Below are 5,681 nucleotides of genomic sequence, written 5' to 3'. Positions count from 1 at the left end.
GGGTTTGGGTTGTTTGGGGGGTTAATTTAGGTGTTTCATATATTGTGTTAGCTAGCTATAATTAATAGAGAGAAGCGTCCTCTCTTATGTCCGTGCTTGGTCGACGCTACGTACTATACATACGTATAGAGAGGAGTAGACACGCTAGCTAGCTAGTAAGCAAACGAAGGAAACGGAAGATCGTCATGAACATATATGCATACAGAGAGAAGTGATATCGACCACCTCTCCTTCTCCGAGAGATCGGTCGAACAACAAGTTCTTGTATATCTATCCGACACTACCGGCTACATATATACAATAATTATCTCTTACAAATATAATCATACGGACTCAGGGTCCACATAGTATTCTTCGTCTTCACTGATCACGTGGTCAAGAAAGAATGCCGCCAATTCCTCTCGAATTGCTCGCATGCGAGCTGGTGGTAGGAGTTCATCCCGCTTCCGAAACATCTAATTTAAAGAAGGGGGTCAATACATATATATATGAATGAATGAAACTCAACACAAATGATGGTAATAAAATAAAATTGTGAATGTTGTTATTTACGTACTTCATATTGTTCGTCAGTGTAGCCCCGCTCACAGGTCCTGTGGCGGATGGACTCGCAAACGTAGTATCCACAGAAATCATTCCCTTGTTCCTGCCACAACCACTTTACAAGAAATAGAGGTCAATCAAACTGATAAAGCAAGAATGCCAAATTGTATTGATGAAACTAGCGCTTGAATCACTAGTAGATGCGTGGAACATGCTACTATAGTACTTACTTTCGGGTGTCTAAATTGCAGCTCCTTCGGCAGTCCCGGAGCTTTTCTGGTGAATTTTTTCCAAACCCTGCCGGACAAAGAAAACAATTACTTGATATATCAGGAAATGAACAAAGTTGCTGATATCATGGATAATGATCGATTTAACTTACTTCTCGAGTATTTGAGTCATGTCTGCATAGTCCTGGGGATCTTTTCGTCTTGAGTCTAAGACGGTTACTAGTCCCTGCTCAAGCTTAATCTCTAGGAGAATATAGTGGAAACTACACACGCATGCATAACTCATCAATTACATTACTATAACCTTGACTAATATATAAGGGAAACCGAATACGCACAAGACAGTAACACTCACTTGAAATTGTAAGGAAAGAGTGTTATATCTTTGTTTTCATTTATTACCAACGATCGAAGCAAGTTGGCCTCGGTAGCCGCGGCATGAAATTTAACCTGAGTTGCATCTATGAGATATGTGTTAATGAACCCAATATCACCGACTTGTCTTTTCTTCAATTCGGCAATCTTCAATCTGCATAATATAGTGAGGATGATTATAAATACATGCAATGAAAGAGCTGAGCTATATAGAGAGACTTAATGACAGAAGTAGTACTACTTATAGACAGTAGCAGGCGACCGTTGTTTTATCGAGGGCCAATTGTTTGAAAAACTGAAAGAACTCCTCAAATGGAACAGGCAACAGTTCAATTCCAATGAGGTCATGCTCCTTTTTAACTTTCACATACAAAGTACTCCTCCCCCCAGAGTCTCTGTAGATTTTCAAGCACCAATCATGCAATCTTCGCATCATCGTTGATAGAGATCTTTCATCTTTGACGAGACGCTTCCCGTACTCGTATCTTTGTATCTGCACCTCCATGAAATCATAATGTACATCGTCCGGCAGGTAATCGCCAAGATTGCTATAACCGGGCAACATCCTCGGATCATTAGCGACGTTGTCGCTAGACACGTTGAGCGGGGGGCACGATTGCTTTGCTTGTTCGCCGAACTGGGCAATTTGTTTCCCAGCTCGTCGTTCTTTCAGCCTTTGATCACTGACAGTACTTCCCGACCGCTGCGCTTCGGCAAATTCCTTTCCAATAATGCGCTCATAGTTTCCTTTCGGCGGAGACTTGGGTGGTTTTGTCAGGACAGCCAGAGTGCATTTCGCTTTCACCGGATCTACCTTCTCCTCCGGAGGTGGATGTTTCTTTGCTTTCACCCCTTCAAAGTAGTTCCTCACTTCTTCTCGTGCAATCTCGGCGTTCTCCTCCGGGGTCCTCTCGTATGGTAACTTTTGTGGAGTCTTCAGAGAAGGACCAAATCTGTATTTCCTCCCACCTCTGGCTGTACTGCTAGACGCCGGCCGAGCAGACGGAGCAGTTGTCTTCTTTACTTGCTTACGAGGCGGAGGAGAAGGACTACGACGTGCCGAAGCAACCGGAGCGGCGGCAGGTCTCTTCCGCCCTTGCTGACGAGGCAGAGAAGGAGGAGGCTGGCTACTCGGGCGTGTCGGCGCAGGCGGAGAAGGAGGCGGAGTGCCGCCATGTGCTGGAGAAGGATCAGGTCGAATGCCCTGATCGTCACTCGTCGGAGGAGGAGGCGGTGGAGGAGGCGGAGTGCCCTGACTCGCCGGAGGAGGAGGCGGTGGAGGAGGCGGAGTGCCCTGACTTGCTGAAGGAGGAGGAGGAGGCGGAGGCGTCCAGTTCGGAAGGTTGATGAGCTCCTTCCGCCATAGGCATGGAGTCTTCAGAGCAGACCCCAGCCTAGTCTCCCCTTCACCGGTAGGGTGGTCAAGCTGGAGGTCCTCAAATCCCTCCGTTATTTTATCCACCATCACCCTAGCATATCCTTCTGGAATCGGCCAGCAGTGAAAAGTTGCGTCAGGTTCAGTAGGATAAACAGAGCCAACAGCCGCCTTGACCTTCAAATTCATCCATTGCGTCATAAGGTGGCAATTTTGAGACTTCGTGATAGCATCCACGGGATAGCTGGCAGGAGCCGTCAAGGCATGCTCCGGCTGAAGTAGCTCGGTGGAAGCCACGTTGCTTCTCCGCTGAGATGGCGGGGTAGCTTCGGGGAAAGCTTCGACAGTACGTTTGCTGCGATTTGCTTCTCGTTCCTCTATCGCTTGTACCCTTGCTTGCAGCGCCTGCATTTGGGTCTGATGCACTTTTTTCCTCCACTCATGGGATTTGTAACCGCCTGCGTCCGGAAACCCAACCTTCCACGGAATGGAGCCTGGCGTGCCTTGTGTCCGTCCAGGGTGCTCAGGATTCCCGAGGGCCATTGTGAGCTCGTCGTTCTCTCTGTCTGGAAAGAACGTCCCTTGCTGCGCTGCTTCGATATAGTGCTGAAGCTTCCTGACTGCTATGTCCATTTGATCGTTCGTCCAAATGCACTTCCCTGTTACAGGGTCCAAGGTTCCGCCAGCCCCGAAGAACCAAGTCCGGCAATGGTCTGGCCAGTTCATTGTCTCTGGTTCGATCCCTTTATCAACCAGATCATTCTCAGTCTTGGCCCACTTAGGCCGGGCTATGAGGTAGCCACCTGACCCGTGCGATGGTGATGCTTCTTCTTCGCAGCATTTTGCTTGTTTGTCGCCGACATCTTCTTACTCTTTTCCGATGTCTTGTGGGCCACAAATGCGGGCCAGTGATCTCTGATCTTCTCATATCTACCCTTGAATTCTGGTGTCTCATTATTTTCGACAAACTTATTCAGCTCTTTCTTCCACCTCCTGAATAGTTCTGCCATCCTCTTAAGAGCAAAAGACTTGATTAATTGCTCTTTAACTGGCTTCTCTGGATTATCCTCTAGCGGTAGGGTGAAATTTGACTTTAGCTCAGTCCAAAGATCATTTTTCTGCATATCATTGACATAAGACACCTCAGGGTCTTCTCTAGCCGCCTTAAACCATTGCTGGATGCTGATCGGGATCTTGTCCCTAACCAAAACCCCGCACTGAGCAACAAATGCGCTCTTTGTCCGGAGGGGTTCAATCGGTTGGCCGTCGGGCGCGATTGCTATGATCTCAAACTTTTCATCTGAGCTCAACTTTTTCTTCGGGCCTCGTCTCTTTACCGAAGTTGTGCTCGATCCGGAGGGCTAGAAAAATGAGCAAAGACTTAATTAATATGTGTACATACCAAAACAATGAATGCATCAATTAGCTACTCAGCAGAAGCTTAACTAATATATATACCTTGACGGACTTGGTTCGGTCACCGGAGACGTCATCACGGTCTCCTTCTTGCACCGGCATTGGGTCACCGGAGCCGTCCTCACAGTCTACTTCTTGCATCGGCATTAGGTGACCGGAGCCATCATAATCATAGCCGGCTGCTTCTAGACCATCGGTGTCATTGAGAAACAACGAGCAGACGACATCACTTCCTCGTGCGATTATGTCCCCCAACAACTCTTCTTGTACTTCGTCTCGGGCGGTGTCCATAGTTTCTACAAATATTGACAACATGGCAATTATTATTCAAACATGACAGATGGATATATTAGTGGCAAATGTAGAACTAATATTAATTAGTGGCCTCGATGCTGCTTCTCTAGGGTTTGGGGTGGCCTCGATGCTGCTTCTCTAGGGTTTGGGGTGGCCTCGACGCTGCTTCTCTAGGGTTTGGGGTGGCCTCGACAATGCTTCAAGGATAAAAAAAGAGGAAGAAGAAGAAAAAAAGAGGAGAAGAAAGAATAGAGGAGTTCTACTCCTCTATTCTTTCTTCTCCTCTTTTTTTATCGGGAACGAGGGTCGTCGAGGGTCACCGTGCGGTAGAGGAAACCCTAAATAGCAAGTATCGTGGGTGTGAGATACATGTGGCCGTCGGTGTCGGACACTACATCCACGTCCCACAAGTGACGTGGGCGTCAAAGCCCGCGCCACTTGTGGGACGTGGATGTAGTGTCCGACACCGACGGTACATGTATCTCACACCGACGATACTTTCTATTTAGGGTTTCTCCTCTACCGCTCGGCGACCCTCGACGACCCTCGTTCCCGATAAAATAAAGAGGAAGAAGAAGAAAAAAAAGAGGAGAAGAAAGAATAGAGGAGAAGAACTCCTCTATTCTTTCTTCTCCTCTTTTTTTCTTCTTCCTCTTCTTTTTTTATCCTCTTCTTCCTCTCATGTTCAAGAGGATTGCCGAGGGGTCGGGAGTTTGCCTAGTGTCAAAGGATTCAACAAAACCATGTCTTCATCATTAGGCGAAAGTAACAGGTGCATGATGGTACGAAGCTCTCCAAAGTTATTTTGGAACGGAGTCCCAGATAGGATAATTCGCTTTTTGGTACAAAGTTCAGCAAGAACCTTCCAAATATCGTTATTTGGAAAGCCTTTGCTGAAATTCATACAAAAAGGCAAATTATCCTATCCGGGACACCATTCCAAAATAACTTTGGAGGACTTCGTCATGCCCTGGTTACTTCCCACTAATGATGAAGCCATGGATTTCTTCAATACTTTGACACTAGGAAACCTCTCTCGACCCCTCGGCGATCCTCGACCCCTCGAACCCTCGATGACCATATAACCCTCGACCCCTAGACGACCCTGGAACCCTCGACCCTCGATCCCTCGACCCTATAGAACCGTCGAACCCTCGACCCTGAAACCCTCGACCCTTGACCCCTTAAGAAGAGGAAGAAGAAGAAAAAAAGAGGAGAAGAAGAAGAAGAAAGAATAGGGGAGTTTTCTTCTCCTCTATTCCTTCTTCTTCTCCTCTTTTTTTCTCCTCTTCTTCCCGACCCTCGCCCCCTCGAACACTTGCCGACCCTCGACCCTGTACCCTACCTAGTTCCCGACCCTCGCCCCCTAGATCCCTCGAACACTCGGCAACCCTCGACCCTCTACCCTAGTTAGTTTCCGACCCTCTCCCCCACGAACCCTCGAACAC

The sequence above is a fragment of the Triticum dicoccoides genome, chromosome 3A (assembly GCF_002162155.2).
Source record: "Triticum dicoccoides isolate Atlit2015 ecotype Zavitan chromosome 3A, WEW_v2.0, whole genome shotgun sequence".
NCBI lineage: Eukaryota > Viridiplantae > Streptophyta > Magnoliopsida > Poales > Poaceae > Triticum > Triticum dicoccoides.
This window is presented reverse-complemented; position numbering follows the sequence as displayed.